Genomic DNA, 18,770 nt, shown 5'->3' with positions numbered 1-18,770 from the left:
GTCTCCAGGAACCCGACAACTGTGGGGCACGTCTCGGAAACGTTAGCGCCAACTTCCGCGGTGCGACGGCGTGGTTTCAACACGAGTTTTTCAACCAGAACTTCGGAGCCAGCTGCAGTGCGTGTGACCGGTTGTGGTTCGAGCACAACGTGGTACTCGTCAGTGCAATTCGTTCCGAGGAGCACCGAAGAAACACACTAGGTTCGCTTACCCCCATTTCCTCGACATGGAGCGGCTAGTGATTTTTTTCAAGCAAAGGTAACTTCTACAGCTAAAATTATTGTTTGTTCCGATTTCTAGTTCTCTGACTTTCCATAATGTTTCTTTCTGGTTTTCCAGCACCTGTCAACAATGATGGCCTCCCAGGGTTGGAGCCAATATAAGCGATTGTTCGAAAGGTTATCTGAATTCATCAATGAAAAGCAAATGAAGACAGTGGTTCGATGGCTACATACAATTACGAGGAGTGAAGCTGTGTCGGGTGCAACGGGTAACACCAGTGCAAATGCGTTACTTCTCGTAATGGCTATCTCGACGCCGGTAACCTGGCAGCCTTCTGGTAGTCCGCCAGCTGTGTGAGCACAAGTTCGATTAGAAACAGTGCGTAAAAGACACGGTACATTTCATATATTTCATGGCATCATCATCATCATCATCATCATCCTATATTTTATGTTCCCTGCAGGACGAAGGCCTCTCCCTGCGATCTCCAATTATCCCTGTCTTGCGCTAGCGTATTCCAACTTGCGCCTGCAAATTTCCTAACTTCATCATCCCATCTGGTTTTCTGCCGACCTCGACTGCGCTTCCCTTCTCTTGGTATCCATTCTGTAACCCTAATGGTCCATCGGTTAAGCATCCTATGCATTACATGGCCTGCTCAGCTCCATTTCTTCCGCTTAATGTCAACTAGATTATCGGCTATCCCCGTTTGTTCTCTGATCCACGCTGCTCTCTTCCTGTCTCTTAACGTTACGCCTAAGATTTTTCGTTCCATCGCTCGTATCGTTCCATACAGGGTCGATATTCTCGGTTGTTCACTATCGCTGATATATTCACTTTAACAAAATTTCACGTCTAGCACCGGACGCGTCAGCGCCTACACATAAACAAACATATCCAGCAAGAGCGGACACTCCCATAGAGTCCAGTTGCAGAATAAACTGTAGCACACCAATCAGCTTGATTTGACGAACTGAACCACATTTCTGTTTTAGGTTTCGGTTTCAGAGTCGCGTAGTTTGCGCGCTGGCTAGTCAGCGTTACACCGGCTGCGCTGATCAGCGCGGCATTTGTTTTTGCTTCTACTGCTCAATCGCACGCTATCTTAGTGCGGAATCTTTTTATAGTACAATAAATAGGATTGCGAGCCATCTTTACAAGCCTTCATCGAAGCTGCACTCTGTGCACCGTGCAATTTCATAATTGCGACGCAAGACGCCTTGTGAAGTGTGCTCTAGAAAAATGCTCGTTCTGGGCTTTTTGTGGATTCTTCCATTGTTGTGGCACCAGGTAAGCAGCAGTACCCCTACCAAGCTCCGCCGGATGGCATTAGCTGAAAAAAGTAAAATACAAGCCTGTGTTATTTTGGTGTTTAGACCTTACAGGAAACTGTGTGTAGAGGCGGAACGTGCGAAAGTGGTGAATGGGTGACATTCTGAGCAAAGGCAAATCCCTTTTACAGACATGGCGTAGCAATCATCTGACGCATACCAAAGAATACCGCACATAAAATATGACGAATACATCTGATATCCAAGCATTCCCCCTATTTCTGGGCCTTAAAAACACAAATACGTGTTCGACTCTGCGTTTTCGACACAACGTGGCCTCATCCGATGTGATGGTACGCCTGTATACAGATGTGAGCCACAACAAAGGCTCCCAGGCAGACGCTTGCAGAATGCTTTCTACGTGCACTCAAGACGAATGCGTGGGTGCAGATCCTCTTTTAAGCCGTTCAGAGGACAGAATTGTCGTGGTACAAGTTCCTGGTTTTAATGTATAAGCAATCTTTGGTGAGTACCCCAGAAAGATCTGTCTGTCCCGTGATGCCTTATAACTGCAAAATAAATATAAATGCATAATTGGTCATTAAGTTAACACATATAAGCATTATAATTCGGCCATCCCGGGATTCAGCTTGGCAGAGAAGCGCGAGGTTGAAAATAATAGGGCTTAGAACGCCGCCTTGGGGGATTCCACGGCACGTGTATTAGTCGGTAGTCGGACCATCTTCAGGACGTACAAACAAGGACCTGCGTGTCAAGTAGCTTCCGATCCACCCAAATACTCAATTTTCTAGTTAATTGTCAATAGGGCGTCTAGGGAAACGCTGTCGTAAGCACCTTTCACGTCAAGATCGATGAGAATTTCAATCGATGAACGGCCGCGTCAAAATCTCGCCATTGAATCAGGGTAAATATTTTGTTGTTCAGGGTATTGGACAGACACGAGGATTATACCTTCCATGAGCTTCCCGATGCAGCTGGGGAGTGCTGTAGGCCGTGCAGCGGTGACTTTCCTTCTTGTAGCAGCAGTACCAGGCGGCTGCATTCCCGTTTCCGCGGAACGGTGCCATGTTGCTGTGATCTATTAAATAAGTTGCGCAGTTCTGGTCGCTCTTCTTGACCTAAGTGGCGTAAAGCAGTGTATGTTATTCCATCGGGCCTTGGCAAAGACAAACGCCTACAGAGAATCATAGCAGCTTCTAGCTCTTCCATAGAGAATGGAGCAGTCTATACTTGTTTCTCGCGGACCAGCAATGTCGCATAAAACCATGCCAGGGAGTAAAACTATCCCGCCGGCGATTTTCGCACAAAATTCCTCTGCCACTTCTATCTCACGGTGGCTTTCAAAGAGAGTAAGGGTAATAAGAGGGTGTCGTTGCTGGGGATATGAGCGAAGACCACGTAGGGTTCGCCATAAATGGGACAGTGGCTTGCGGGAGTCTAGTGACTCATTTTTCCATTTCCATGCTCGATACTCTAGCTTATTCATTCGGCGCTGCTATCTTTATTTTTTGCATGTGCCGAGCTACGAGAATTGACCTCGTACTCCTGTACCTCATTTCAGCTCACCGGCGTAATGCACGAAACCCTTCCAATTCAATATCATACTCTATACGCTTCGACGAATGTGTGAGGCAACACGTACAATCTTAAATTACGTCTGCAGTAATATCTTCTAACCTGCGTGCGATATCTTTCTTCCATGTGTCTTCTACAAGATCTTCAAAGACTGGCCGGTCCATTTGGCGAGAGACAACCGGTAATGAGGCTTCTAGTCAATCGATTCTCACATAGATCGCAGTATGATCACTTCCATGCGTTTCAATATCAGTGAGCCACTTCGCGGCTGAAGTCTGACAATGTGACAGTAGTGTCAAATCTAGGCAGCAGCTGTACGTCGTTTTTTGCGGGAATGTCGGGCTTGCCTGATTTATAAGACACAGGGTGTGGCCTGATGCCAAGGAAATGAGTGACCTGCCCCTTATAATCGAGCTTCCTCATATCTGGTGGTGAGCGTTCAAGTCCCCTAATATTATACAAGCACCTGGAGTCGCAGCCATAGTATCTTTTATTCTTTTGCAATCAAATTTACTTGTTGGAGAAAGGTACACACCAATAAGTGTAAAATACGGTCTATTCTTTTCCAGTGACACACACGTATTGGTTATTGTCGTGTGGCTGGATGAAATACCTAAGCTCCGTGCGAATCAAAACCAGAACCTTACGACTTCAGGCACGTGTGATTGAAACGAAAGGTTATAATCCTGAGAGTCTTATGTCATAAGAAGCCAACAAACATTGACACCGAGAACAACATAGGGGAAAAACATAGGGGAGTCTTATGATAACTTATAAGTTCGGTTCACAGATGACCAGTATAGAAAAGCGGTTTTCAAACAAGGACTGCCGGAAATCCGAAATACGTAAGCTCAGGCCTCTCGCATCCAATTGGATTATGTAGGCACTTCTCACATCATCCCGAATGATCGCTGTTGCTGTCGACGAGCCATGGTTCTGCTGTATACGTTCTCGAGCAGTGGACTTCTGAAGGCTTGCGTGAACTGCATTGATGGCATCGAGCACTTGCAACGCACTTCGCGCTGTTCGTGTCTGTAGCTTGTCCAGAAGAACACGAATACCACTCACCATAGAGCTGAGCATGACCACATTTTTTATCTTGGTCCGTCAATTTATCAGCAACAGACAAAGTGTCCGTTGGTGTCGAAGTCTCATCTCGCTCAGCAGGTGCATGTAGCCTCGGGAGTTCAGGCCAAGTGTCAGCTGCCGTGTTGTTCGAAGCTCGTTTGTTCTTACAGCCGACATGCGCTTGACCTGGGCAGCGGAGGGGGATGTTAGACGTGTCCTCGCGTGGTAGTAGAGGCTTTGGAGGTTCTTGAACTACGTCGGCGACTGGATCGTCGTCGCTTAAAGATGCGGCTGCTTCTCGGTGAGACGATCGAGTGGTCTTTACTATCGTTGTCAATACTGCCATTTCCTTTCTGTAGCGTCAGTATTAACGTTAACTATGTGCGCCATCTAGCAATCCTGAGAGTGGGGACTCCGCGCGTTTTTCCGGGACCTCTGTTTGTGCATCCGTCATGTGTGCGGGTGTGTACCCTACTGCAGATAAATACTTGTTACGAGCGTAAGAAATCTGGCGACGAGGAAGGGATGAGCTAAAAGCAGTGCACAAACGCAACAAGAATCACGGGAACAACTGCAGCATGGAACGCCAAGGTAGGAAATAAGTACTGGAGAAAGTGGCGAATGCGTGACCGCCGCAATGGCACAAACGCTGATCGCAGCACCATTGCTATTCGATACTACGTCAGAATCGTGGGTCAACTATGTCGAACGGCTGGAGGCATTTTTGAAGCTAACTACTTAACGCTGGATGCCAAAAAAGGTCTATCCTGGTTTCAGTACTAAACTTCGAGACCTACGCTCGTCTGCGAAGCTTGATTGTACCGAGGAAGCCGAAAGATGAACCGTACGGCACCATCGTATGAGTCCTGTCGCAACACCTCAGTCCTGAGCTATAGGAGATCTACGAAACCTTCAGGTTCCAGACCCGTGTGCAAAACAGCGGGGAAGGAATTGCCGACTACTTAGCAGAACGGCTCAAGATTGCAGACCACACTGGGTTTGGTGTGCACAGGAAAGGAATCTTCGCGACCGTTTTGTCATCGGACTGCGGGAGAATGGGTGTTCAGCGGCTGCTACTTGCTAAGCCATGCAGTTTGACGTTGAAAGACGGGCTCGACACTGCCCTGGCAGCAGAATTGGCTATCTCGAATGCTAGTCGTTTGCCGGCATCAGGCGACACCCCGGCCTACGACGGCGGCAACCAGCTTCACACCAGCGTGAACGTTTTACAGCAGAGGAAGCGTCACGGTAACAATAAAGACAGTCGGCCAGCGGGCAAGAAGCCTTGTATTCGTTGTGGCGACAAAAGGCATTCACCGCCGGATGGCCCGCACAAGAACACGACGTGTTTTAAATGCAACAAGCGCAGATATTAGCAAGTCAGTGTTTCAGGGATAAGAAACCAGGCCATCAAAGCAAGTTTCAGTCGAACATGGTGCTTGCAGAAGAACCCGGAAGCTTCTAGCTCTCCATAGTAGATAGCCCGAAAGAGGTACCTGGTGCCACCTAAGCTACCACACTCAACTGGGGTGGCGTGGAGGTGAAGATGCAAGTGGACACAGGATCCCCTCTGTGCGTGATTGCAGAAGAGACTTATAGGCGTTGGGCACATTCGTGGCCTAAATTGAAGGCAACAGATAAAACGCTATATTGCTACACTGGGAAACTGCCTCTCCTGGGAGTCTTGAATCTGTTGGTAAATAACCAAACTGGTGAAACCGAAGGGAGGCTCTACGAGAGAAAGTGCCCCGATCCATTGCTCTGTAGTGGCGATATCATCCAGTAACTGAACATTCTCGGGCAAAGTAACATCACTTTTGTGCAAGTGGATAGTTCCGTTCAGGAAACAGTGACAAGGATCAAGTGGGGATTCAGTGACTTGTTGATACCGGGGACTGGTTTGATGAAGGGACCACCAGCAAACAACAACTTGAAGAAGGAGGTGAACACAAAATTCTTCAAAGCACGTTCACTGCCATATTGCTATACGTGACAAGTGGCTATAGAGTTGGACAGGCTGTGTGAGGAGGAATTCTGTCCCCAGTCAGGCTCAGTGAGTGGGCCACTCCAGTGGTCGCGGTGCTCAAAAGTGAAGGTAGTTGGAGGTTGTGTGAAGATTTCAAAGTCACTTTGAACACAGCATACGAGATAGATAAGTGCCCACTGCCTAAAGTGAAGGACATGTTCGCCACACTGAATGATACCTATTTGTTTACGAAACTTGACTTAATGGGAGGCATACTTCCATGTACGTTTGGACAAAGAGTCAAAGAAGTCGGCAGTGGTAAATACCCACAAAGGTCTGTTTTCGTACAACCGTTTACCCTATAGAATAGCATCAGCGCCCACAATTTTCCAGAAGACAATGGAGACAGTGCTCGAAGACATTCCAGGTACACAAGTGTTTCTGGACGACGTTCTGGTGGCTGAACCCCAGCATGAGTCTGGCACAACCTTAAAGAAGGTTTTGTGAGCTCTGCGGGATAATGGCATTAAGTTCCGGAATGAGAAATGCGTCTTTTGTGAAGGAGGAGTGAACTACCTGGGGCACAGAATTGAGAGGAAAGGTCTTTACACTTGTGAAGAGAAAATGGACACCGTCATGAAGGCACCAGAGCTTCGTAACATCAAGGAACTTCGTTCATTTTTGGGCCTGATCTACTACTACAGCCGTTTGATGCTAATTATGTACACAGTGATTTCCTCATTGCATAAGCTTCTAAGGAAGGACTCAAAATGGAAGTGGGGGCAAGAAGAAATGGCGGTATTAAGAACAGTCAAGCAAACACTGCCAAGCTCAAACCTTCTAGTCCACTATGATCCAAACAAACAGGTCAACTTGGAATGTGACGCATCACCTGAAGCAGTACTTTCACACATCATTGACGGTGTGGAACGGCCCATTGCTTTTCCTTCATGAACAACACTCACAAAGAAAGATATAAACTACTATAAAGTTGAATGGAAAGCCTTAGCACTTGTTTTGGCAATCACAAAGTCCAAAAATTACCTGTCAGGTCTCTCATTTATTCTAAAGACTGATCATGAGCCTTTGGATGGATTGTTTAAAGAAGCCAAGGTGGTAACTGCGGTGGCAGCAGCCAGAATCCAGAGATGGGGACTCATCTTTGGAGCGCATCAGTACACAAATAAATATAAACCAGGACATCAGAATGAGTATGCCGATGCACTCAGTAGACTTCCGGCGAAAGAAGCGGAAGACTCCAACAGTTAGAATGAGCAAGTACTTTCTACAAGTATTCTGGACAACAGCGCACTGTCACATCAGCAGCTTGAGGAGTTGACCCGGAAATACCCTGTATTAAAGGAAGTGTGTCACTGAATCCAACAAGGATTGACAAGGAAAGCTAAAGACAACAAGTTGCAGCCGTTCTGGTGGCTACGACAAGAACTTACGTTGGACAGTAGACTGATCCGTCGAGGTGATCGTGTTGTGATTCCGCAGCAGGCAAGGAAAGCTTACCTGTTATAGCTATATGATACACATCTTGGAATTAAGTCTACGAAGGCTCTTGCAAGGGCACTCATGTGGTGGCCTGGCATTGAGGCGGATGTAGAAAAAACTCTTGCATGAATGCAACGTGCGTCAACTAGCGGCAGCGATGCCGGCATCGAAAGAACCATTGAGTTGGACAGCTACGATACAGCCATGAACCCGCGTCCAGGTTGATTATGCAGGCCCAGTGGAAGGTAAAATGATCTTGGTGATTTTGGACCGCGATTCGTGATGAAAAGAAGCCATTCCAATCCCCATCAGCTACGGCAGCATTACCAGTAGAAGAGTTACGAACTGCACGCCTGCATGCCTCGTGACAATGGGACATCATTCACGGGAGTCGAATTCCAAGACTGTGCAGCAAAATGACAACCTACATATTCGCACAGCACCTTACTAGCCACAATCAAATTGGTTGGCCGAAAGAGCTGTATGTTCCGTAAAAGAGGGGCTTAAACGTAGGACCAGGGAAGCCTGACAAGATTGGCCAGGTGGCTGCATAGTCACTGCAGAACACCATCAGGGCAAAGGACACATTCACCAGCAGAACTTATGCTCTCGCTCATACCAAGAACTAGCTGTATTTGGCCATAAGGGCACCAGAAGTGTCATTACCAGCAAAGTCAAGTGACTACAAAGTTGTTGATCCAGTGTTCTGCAAACATTTTGGCACTGGGAACATTGGAGACTGGGAGAGGTGGTTGAACTGCAAGGAAATTGGCTCGTGGTGGTATAAACTAGAAAAGGGGTTCTTAGACGACATCTGGACCAGGTACGCCGGAGGCACACAACAGACCCATTCAGCTCCCAGGCAGTGCCAAATGAAGACCCGCCATTGGAATTATTCCCCAATTGGCAACTAGATGAACTGGTGCAAAATGTTTCTGTCCGAACGAAAGTGCCACACAAGCATCACCAACCAGTCATGAACAACTAACCGCGGCGGTCTCACCAACCACCGCATCGGTTGGACCTTTAGTGGGGAGTTCTCGTGTAAGGCTTGGGGGGGGGGGGGGGTAGTGTTAGTCTCAACGTGAACTATGTGCGTCATCTAGCAACCGAGAGTGTGGGGACTCCACGCGGTTTTCCGGAACCATCGTTTCTTCCTACTGCAAATAATACTGTTACAAACTTAACACTTCCAACTCCAAGGGCAGTTCTTCGAGCATGCATGGTGAGGCCCGCGGCAATTCGTGCACTTCAGCACACTGGTCTCGCACGTGTCACAGGTGTGGCGCCCACTGCATCGAGAGCGCACGGTAGTGCTTTCGCACACGCTACTCACATGACCTAACTTCATGCACTTACAGCACTGCAGCGGTTTCGGTATAATGGGGCGAACTACGTGTCAGAAGTGGCCCACCTTTACATGTGATAGAAGGGGTTCGCCCCTTCCATCACTAGTAATCTTTACACACCGTCACGTGCCGAGACGAAACGCGTTTGCGATGAAGGCGTTTTCTGCAGCTGGATTCATACCGACCGACGGAATGGTGTGGGCAATGGTCTCCTCAACATCGTAAATTACACTAGTGCTGACTTCCTTGCCCAGCGGAATTTGAGGGCGGACTTCCATCACATCAAATTCCATGACATATTGCGCAAGGACTCCAACGCAACCGCGTGTTATGCGTCAGTCGCTAGGACGTTCTTACGGGTGTTCTGTCACAGACCCCATGGACGAGGCGCAGACGCCGGACCAAATTCCAAAGCCGACTTAACAGCTTCCGAAAATAATCTCACGAGAGCAAGGACAATTAATAATGGGCCCTCTGGTGCGCCAGCGAACGCCGGTTTCTGTCCAAAGACCGAGTCAGATCTCAGAGTTGTCAAAACACAACAAAATATATTCTTCACACAAGGCAGTTACACACAAACGTGCACACTTACGCTAGACACAGTACAACTCAGATGGATATTCCAAAAACACAGGAAAATAATCAAAGACAAGCACTAAGAGTCCAACACGTAAAATACAAAATGAAAAGGAACACTAAGTGCCCAATCGTATTCACCGTGCTGGTCCTGGAGTCAGACGATCTCGGCGTAGCTCGGTGCAAATCTCGAAGAAGGAACTTCCGGAAATGCAGACGCTCGATGAATTCGTCGACTAGCTTGCCGGGGGAATCCCCTTCTTCCACAGACGCTCGGTCTTCACGTTACATCACTTCACCGGCGCGGACTGAACTCCTAACTGAACTCTTCTGTTTCTCGCACGCCGGTTTTATGCCCTCCGACGGGGTTCTCGAACCTTTCTATCGCAGCCGTGCTTCCGTAGCATGGCCAAAGCCTGGGAATCTTCGAGTCTTTTCTCGCACTTTCGACCGCCGCCGTCGGAGCGTCGTCGAGGGGGGGGGGGGTGATGACTCATTCCGTTGGTCTTCTAGACGTATAGCAGCCGTTGTTCGCGTTGGCTGTTTGAGGCATATGCACTCTCCCCCTCTGTTGAAGCTGCCGCGGGCCCGGCGGGTTTCTTTCACTGGCTTGCGTGACACGCGGCGCGCGCTTTGATTACGCGCTCCTTTGTGACATGTTCACTCTGATATCTTTGATTTCATTCGAAACCAGTGCCTCCAGATGTACAGACACGGCATGCCTGTAGAGGCGTCTTATGTTGTCAGTTACCAGAACTGGCGCGAAAAGGATGGGCGAACGCCAGGTGGGCAGCGGAGTGCGCGGACGCACTCCCCATCGGCTCCGCAAATTTCGGCTCGGAAAGGCGTTTTTTTTTTTTTACCTAGAATAGCCTGACTCTAGCTGCAATTGGACAGTAAAGGTGCTATACACCCGTTTCTAATCATTTTCCGGCCACTTCCAGCCCGATCTTCAAGTCCAATGCTCTTTCCTGCTCCGCGCCAAGGCGGACCGCTAGGCCTCGCGCTTGCCGTAGCATACCAAGGACGCGCGCCGCTGCAGACGCGGGTCAGAGTGAGCGTCTCCGGCACGTCCAACACTCCTCTCACCTTCGCGGAGACCCCTTCCAGGATTTTCTACAGCTTGTAAGCTGTAGAAAATCGTGAACACTATGCCCGTTGGTCCCGAGCTATCAACGCAAGAAACGTGGTTTACCCCAACCTCATCGCAACAACTTCAGCCCCGAAGCAGGGCCCTCCGGCTCTACTATCCGCCAGCCAGGCCACGTCTGCATCGCCCCACACAGGCAAGTCAAAGCCTTTGAGGCTCAAAAGGCATGCTCCACTCCCGAAACTCCCGGTAAATTATTTTTCGCCCAAGCGGAGGACGAGATCTCAGGCAGTGTAACGGCGGTCGTTTGGTCTCGTTGGTGTGTGCAACCGTCAAGATCAACTACAACGACGCTTGCAGTCATGATCGGCTCAGAAATAATCCACACAACTTGTTCGCCATAAGCACTCCGGTAGAAGAACGAGCCACAACCTACGTACGAACTCGGGCACTCCAAATCGACGACAAGGTGATCCCGGTAAAGGCCTACATAGCCGCGCATGACGATGCCATCCGTGGAATCCTGTACAACGCGATATATAACCAATCACAAGAGATTTTTCAAGATCTCGTCGCGCTGAATCCGAGCCGCTCTTTCACTATTGCAGAAGCGCGCCCTCTAGGCCGCACTAAATCCATCCTGGTGACATTCATCAAAGCCAAAGAGGTCCCGAAGCAGCTGAATTTTTATGGAGTCGTCTGCGCATGCCACCCCTTCAAGGCCAGGGTAGAAGTATGCTTCAACTGCTGGAGACTGGGCCAAAGGGCAGACGTCTGCCCGCAAGCCATCACCAACCGCTGCCACAGATGTGGGGAGGCACACCCGCCGTCACCAACCCCGACATATGACTCCAGGGGCATCCTGCGCAGTGGATCCCACTTCAGGGGTACCAAGTAATGCAAAGTCCGGTTTGATCGGGCTGGTAACGCCAAGGCAAGCACCACCACTTCAACCAACCCAGCTAGCCTCTCGGAGAACTCAACAACAAAGAACACAGACCCCTAATTTTGGTCATCACGCAGCCGGTCCCGGTCCAGCTCCAGAGCCAGAACCGGATCCAGATCGCCCTCCCTGAGAAGTCGGCACAGGAGCTGGTCCTCATCCTTCCTGCCTTTACCGGGACACAAGGCCCAGCCCACGGAAAAACAGGTGAGCTGGAAGCCGGGACCTCCCTCACTCGTTAAAGAAAATGAGGAGCTCAGAGCCCAACTCAAACAACAGTCTCGAAATTGCAGAGCTCCGACAGCAGCTACAGCTGCTGTTTAAGAGAAAACAGCCTCCTAAGCGCTCAGCCAACCCCACCCCCATGCAAACGCAAATTACCCCACCCAAACAACCAATTGTTCCTCCCCCCCCCCTCTTCATGCACCGCGTCACCCGCACGTAACCCACCGATCAAAAGAAAGGCGCATGCTGAAAACGATTCTCAAAGCCCTATGGAAACGGACACACTGGTCCTATTAACATGCGCCGTTCAAGCAATTGAATTAAGTATGGCCTATCTGAAGAAAGACAACTCCAACTAGATGGCTACCATTTCCAGCCGGTTGACGGCTCTAGAGCAGCCTCAGGGCACACACGAGGCCTCTACGGTCCAAATGCAAACCCAGCTTAATGGGTTACTCGCTTCCAAACCACATGGGCCATTTCAAATAGACCCATCAGCCGCACCTCAACATGGCTGCACAAACTAACAGCATAAAAGTGTGGCCGTGGAAATTTAGGAGCTTCCGAGCGAAGCGCGACAACCTGCAGCTCTACCTTCAAAACCTCACATCAAAAGAGACCCCCTACCATCATAGCTCTGCAAGAAACTCTGCAGTGTTAAACTCCGAAATTACCCAGTACATGAACCAACCAACATGCCACAAATGCGCATTGCCACCTTGGTTCATTGCAATTTCACTGCAATAAAATACCCTTTAGAGCTCGCTGACATAGTCGACGGTACGCTCATTGAGGTTCTACCCCGTACCCGCAAAGGTCGTAGCCTTTTTATACTAAATCTTTGTAGCCCACCCAAAGGCCATCCATCACCCCTCATATCGGCAATGTGCAAAACACCCTATACTGGTATAGTTGGATGACTTCAACGCCAACCACACCAGCTGGGGCTACCGCAAAAATTGCCGGAAAGGAACTTCAGTCTCGACATCCATCCAGAGCAAAGGGCTGTTACTACTCAAGGATAATGATCAACCTATCATAATCAGATCCAGTATCCAACACAACACCAGCCCAGATCTTACTCTCACCAAACACATAAACAACAGTCGATGAACCAACACTCACCACTCGATAGGAAGCGATCACAACATCACCGTGTTCAACCTCTCATCTATAGCACAGAAAACGGCGTCTGGAAGTAGATGACTGGGACAGGTTCCGTCAAATAAGACGGGAAGTCCCAAACACCATCACGGACCTAGACGCCCGAACAAATGCCCTAACACAGGATATGGTGCTTGCCACATCCACCATCCCCGACACCCCATACGTGGAGACGGCAGACAGTCTCCTCTTTCATCTTTGGGAGGCGCATGCCAGCTTGCAAAAACGCTGACTTCCCAAAAAATACAATCGGCCACTAAAACTGCCAATAGATGCGATAGTAAAGGAGATTGAAACGCATGCGAGCAAGTTGGCACGCCAGTAATGGGGCCAGCTGTGCGATCGCATGAGTGACAATCTCAGCCTCAAAGACACATGTACATTCCTCCATTGCCTGCTAGACCCTGGTCATACGAAAGCAACGCAACGAAATAATGTCAATCGCATCTTGCATAAAAAACCCTCCAAGACGACGCACTCCTAGACGCACTCAAGGCACAGTACCTCACCACGACTTCACCTACACCTCTCCCCTCATACACGGATGGCCCCAACCCTACTATGAAGGAGGACATCTCCTCGTGGGAAGTGAAAGCCGCCATGTACAAACTACGCACCACCTCGGTCCCGGGGGCAGACAAAACCACAAACAAGATGTTCCGAAACCTGGACGACCGCTCGATACTAGCCCTAACAGACCTCCTTAACGAGTGCTGGCAATCGGGTGCCCTCCCAGCTCAATGGACGCATGCCCGACTCACTTTCATACCTAAACCGCGCAAACCACTAGACATAAAGAATCTAAGATCTATTTCCCTTACCTCTTGGTTGGGCAAGCTGTTCGAACATGTGGTGCTGGACCGCCTCAAGAGTCACATGGACGAACACGATCTCTTCCTTCATACGATGATCGGCTTTCGCAGCCATTTCTCTACACAAGGCGTACATCATGCTTCAGATCTCGGAGGTTGTTTTTCATCCACGAAATGCGAAGCGAACCAGGGCAATTCTCGCCTTGGACCTCAACAAAGCTTTTGAAAGCATCCATCACTTCGCTATCCTGGACACGCTGTCATCTTTGGGTGTAGGTCCCCGTACTTGCAACTACATCTCAGCCTTTCTGAAACACCGAACAGCAGACCATGCTTCGGGTCCTTATCTTTCCCCACTTTTCTCCTAGGGAGCCGTTGCACACCTCAAGGGTCGGTACGCTCGCCACTACTCTTTAATATATCTCTCATTCCCATGGTTAAGGCACTACACACCGTGCCTAATCTATCCCATACCTTCTATGCCGACGACATCGCACTGTGGACAACCAGAAGGAATGCGGGCGGCATAGAAGAAACACTTCAGACTGGAGCCAACATGGTAGTGGTGCATGCCGCAGCCATCGGCCTTGCCTGCTCATCCACAAAATCCAAACTACTCGTACTTCGACCACCATAGCGCAGGACTGACCTAGCCCCCAACCTAAAATCCAAGTCCCACTGGACGGAGCTCCCATTCCGGAGGTGGGAAAGGTGCAAATTTTAGGCATCCTCCTACGAAACAGTGGAAAGAACACCGCCACAATCACCAAATTAAATGCTAGAGTCCACCTAACTATGCGGCTCATTAGGCGAATTGCAAACCACCACAGAGGCATGAGAGAGCACGATCTCCGTCGCCTCATACAGGCATTTGAAATCAGCCGCATAGTCTATTTCCACCCCTATCTTTGCCTATCACCACCAGAAGAAGAGAAAGTTAATTCTCTACTACGACAGGCCTACAAGACAGCATTCAATCTCCCAAGACACACTTCTAACGAACGCTTCGTTTTAATGGGAGTACATAACACTCTAGACGAGCTGACAGAGGCTCATCACACAGCGCAGTTAGAGCACTGGTCCTCTACCCCCACCGGCCGGAGCATTATTCAGAAAGCGGACACTTCACGTGACCAAGAGCCGGCCCAATATTAGTATGCAAACATAAGGCTCCAAGTTGTTATTGAAGTTTTCACCACCACCCCCTCAAAAAGAATGGTGAGTACCTTGGCCTTCAGCGACGACCTCATGCTGGACGAACTCGAATTCGATGATATGCTGAGAAACCTTCTCTTTCATTCCTGGTTCCGCACCGGCTCGAAGGTTTCCTCGCAAGATGCTTCACTGCTGACATAGTAGTGCATGGTATCGTCACTGTCAGTGTCGCTCTCGGTGCCGTTGCTCTTCCTGGAGGCAGCCGCCGTGGGCACTGCCTAGTCTGGCAGACGCGCGTGAGACTCCATCTCTATCGCAACTAAGCATGAAACAGCAATTCACTGGTAAAGTCCAAGGAATTCACAAAAAGAGTTGAGCTGGAAGACTCGGTGTGCTGCCGGAAAGGTACTTCGGCTCCTTACAAAAATATTGTATTACAAATTATACAAATTTACTACGTAATTATAAATTGTACAAGTTATTACAAATTATATTAAACCAGCCACGAGGCCATGTAGCACTTGTATATGCTTGAGCGTATGCAGGGACACTATCGGACAGGAAGGGACCGACAGGCCTGGAAGACCGCAGCAGGTTTCATGGAGGACGAGCGTATACGTACCGCTTTGGCGTCACACGCCTGGCGGCGACTCTTGGCGACTCGAGGGGCGAGCGCGTAGATTCGACTGTGCCTGCGGGCTTGGTCGCGCCCACCTGGTAACCTGCGGCGTTCGATCGGTCTCGTATGACTGCTGTTACGATCGAACTTCCTTGATTTTTTCTTGTGTCCAGGAGGATTCAACACTTCAGCTTCTTTGCCCTATTTCTCCTCCGGCCGTTGCGTACTATCGGTGTTGCCTTCCATTGCGCCGCGTACTTCACCACAAGCTGATAAGAATTATGTAGCAGAAATTGACGTTTGATCAATAAACGGAAAGAATGAGGTTGTTCTTTATGCTACTGCTTATTTCTATCTGTAGTGCTTTTACAAGAGCATCCGACTAACTATAAAAGCTGTGGCATTTACAAACCAAATGGTACCCACTGCCTTGCTGCCAAATATAATTCAGTTGTCTTAGTCACCAAATTATAGGGCAAGTCCTTAGCGACTAGCCAAGGTAGTGAATATCTCCCCAAACTGTTACTAACATATAGTTAGTTACGATCTTTTTTTTGAGTGCGAGCCTAAGTTAGTGGTATACTGACTAGCCTCAACAGTTATAGAGTGGTTACTAACGCATTAATACTTTCACTTGCTAAGGACGGATGACTTTTGTGAAAGGTAATCTGCTTGTATTTAGTTAGTGAATATGTCGACCTTTTTATGAGTATATGAATAGAAGTTAGCACGTGCGTTAGATATCCTTCGATGACCTTTCACGAGTAAGAGTTGTTATTTGCATCAGTCGCGATAGTTCATGCTATTCATCTCATCTTTGGAAGCCTGCCATGTGTCTTGTGCATGTTGGATGTTATCCTTTGTGCAATTTTTGTGGCGTTTTGTTTTACTTTATATGCATGCGGTGTCCGCCGCAACGCCACTTCAGAGTCAGCGCTGCGTCGTCGTTTTCTGCCTTGATCTTTACGAAATCATTTCAAGAAATACGTGCAACTCACCATGAATCAGTCTGACAAGAATCCTATCAAGGTTTTTTTTTTAGCTTGTATAGCCATAGTATATTATGGTCATTTATGTACTCTTTGGAATAAGCATAACTAAAAACACAAGATCAAATAGAGTGAAGTTCGACGTGGATAGAACGTGCTCAAATAGAAATTTTGATGGGTCGTTGCTTGTTCTCTGATTTAGCCGTCTCCTTGCGGCCCACGAAAGTTCAAGTCCTACTTCGAGCTCATCCGGGTTCTCGTGTTGACGCTGTTCCTTCTGCATTTTCAGGCACCCTTCCGACCGCGAACACGTTCTTTCGAGACGACGCAATTGCCGCGGGGCCAGCTACACAATTTCCTTCAAACATTACTTGAGGGAACTCTGACGCTGGGATCAATCGGCTACCATGGGGATTATGGGTACTGTGCACAGATGTGTCGAATGTACTTGTCATAGGCATCAGATGTTCTCTTGGCGTTACTTGTCATGCCGTAGCTTTCTAAATATTATTTTTTATCTAAACACCTGAAGTCACCGTTGAATTAATGAGACAATGCATTTTTGTAATAAACTTGCTAAGTCAAACTTGCTAAGATAAACTTGCTAATTCAAAAAGCTGCTTGAAGCCAGAAGGACAAAGGTAAAGCAAAGTCATGCTTTACTACACTCATCATTCCTATGCTAATGGACTTGGCATACTTCTGGCGCTCGTAAGCGTGACTAATAATGTCCCTACAGCATTTTTGTTGGAAACTCCGGCGTTGTACTCCTTGTCAATTATTGACGTGCTTTCTTTAATTTCGGCAGTTTAATTTTCGACGCAGTTTCCAATATTTTGATTTCTATCTATTTAGGCCAATGTACACTTCGACAGCAACCTAACATGTTGATCGTTGAAATTACTGCTGAAATATTTTGTCCTCCTCAGACGGGATAATTCAGTACGAGAAATCTCAACTTCGCACTGAAGAAAAAAAAAAGATGTGTCATGTTAAAACTTATTATAATATGAAAAGCACCCTCATTTTTTTCCTGCAGGAATGGGCACCAATCTGCAAGCCAGGCTTCCATATTTATCTGATTCAAGTATGAGGAAAAATACCTAACCGCATAAACGTTTGATACCAGCAATTTCTAATGCGATATCAGCGTTCAAATTTCGAATAAAGTGGTATATGAAGCGATAAAAAATGCTGCCCAGGTTCTCAGACAGTACGCGTCCTGGTGGCCTGGTGGCTGCAAGACGTCTTGCGGCTGAGAACTTGGGGACAATCTTGATTCCCAATCACGGCGGGCGCATTTCGATGAGGGCAAGAAATGCAACAACACTCGTCTGCTTCAATTTCGGTCCGGTTTAAAGAACCGTCCAGGTGGTCGAAATAATTACAAACCCCTATACTATGGCGCCTCTCATAACCAACTGTGCAGTTTCGGGACGTTAAACTTCTCATTTTTCTTTTTCTAGGGCAATACGAAATCCAAACCAAATCATTGTAAACTATAGCAGTCAAGAATCAGATGAATCATCCCTTCATAACATCAATAAAGTTATTGCGGTATAAAGCGACTGCCGCGAACACATATACATGTCTCGCAAACGTCACGTGCCTCAATGCAGTTTGTCTCGATTCGTTAGATGTAAACACGAGGGCCGCTTCAGCACCAGAGGAAGAAAAAAAAAGCTAAACTGGCAAGTGATTTTAAAGAAACGTCGTGTTCCGCCTGAGTTGTAAAAAGATTGTTCGTGCGCTTTGTAACTTAGCGTGACCTCAACACGACCTGTAACGTGATTTACAACAACGTTACATGTCATGTTAAGGTTAAACGCTTATTATGCGGTGCAATTTGTCACCGAGGTGCCGTCGACGGACACAGATATAAAATTCGAAATCTGTTGTGCAGACAGAGATTGATGGCCTTTACGACAAGGGAGCGCCATGCGTTACTTGATCTCTCATCAAATGCTCGACGAGCAGGGAGATAACTTACCTTGAAATGTTGCCCAGCTTACAAACATCTTGAAGTTAGGTCTATTCCAGTCACTTTAAACCTGGCGACCAGCCAAGACACGTTGCGGAAAACGGAGGCACAACTGTATCCCTTAAATGCAACATGTGACATTCACCCAATCGTAGCAATTGTTACACAGGAAACTCGTACGGGTTCCTCGTAAGAAAAGCCTCGCAGTTGAAGAAAAAATTGTCCTGGTCCAGGACTCGAACAC

The 18,770-nt window shown here is 48.1% G+C and overlaps 1 protein-coding gene across 1 annotated transcript in view; it reads right to left on the bottom strand.

The window, feature by feature from the left end:
- LOC119458265 (uncharacterized) overlaps nt 1-16,161 on the bottom strand; it is a 112,333-nt gene extending 96,172 nt beyond the window's left edge. The window contains exon 1 of the mRNA XM_049670956.1: nt 15,965-16,161. The gene's annotated coding sequence lies outside the window, so the exon portion shown is untranslated. The remainder of the gene's footprint in view (nt 1-15,964) is intronic.
- Between the last annotated feature and the right edge of the window lie 2,609 nt (nt 16,162-18,770).

Source organism: Dermacentor silvarum, chromosome 7, assembly GCF_013339745.2.
Source record: "Dermacentor silvarum isolate Dsil-2018 chromosome 7, BIME_Dsil_1.4, whole genome shotgun sequence".
Taxonomy (NCBI): domain Eukaryota; kingdom Metazoa; phylum Arthropoda; class Arachnida; order Ixodida; family Ixodidae; genus Dermacentor; species Dermacentor silvarum.
The sequence above is the reverse complement of the archived record's forward strand: the minus strand, read 5'-3'. Positions and strand labels throughout refer to the sequence as shown.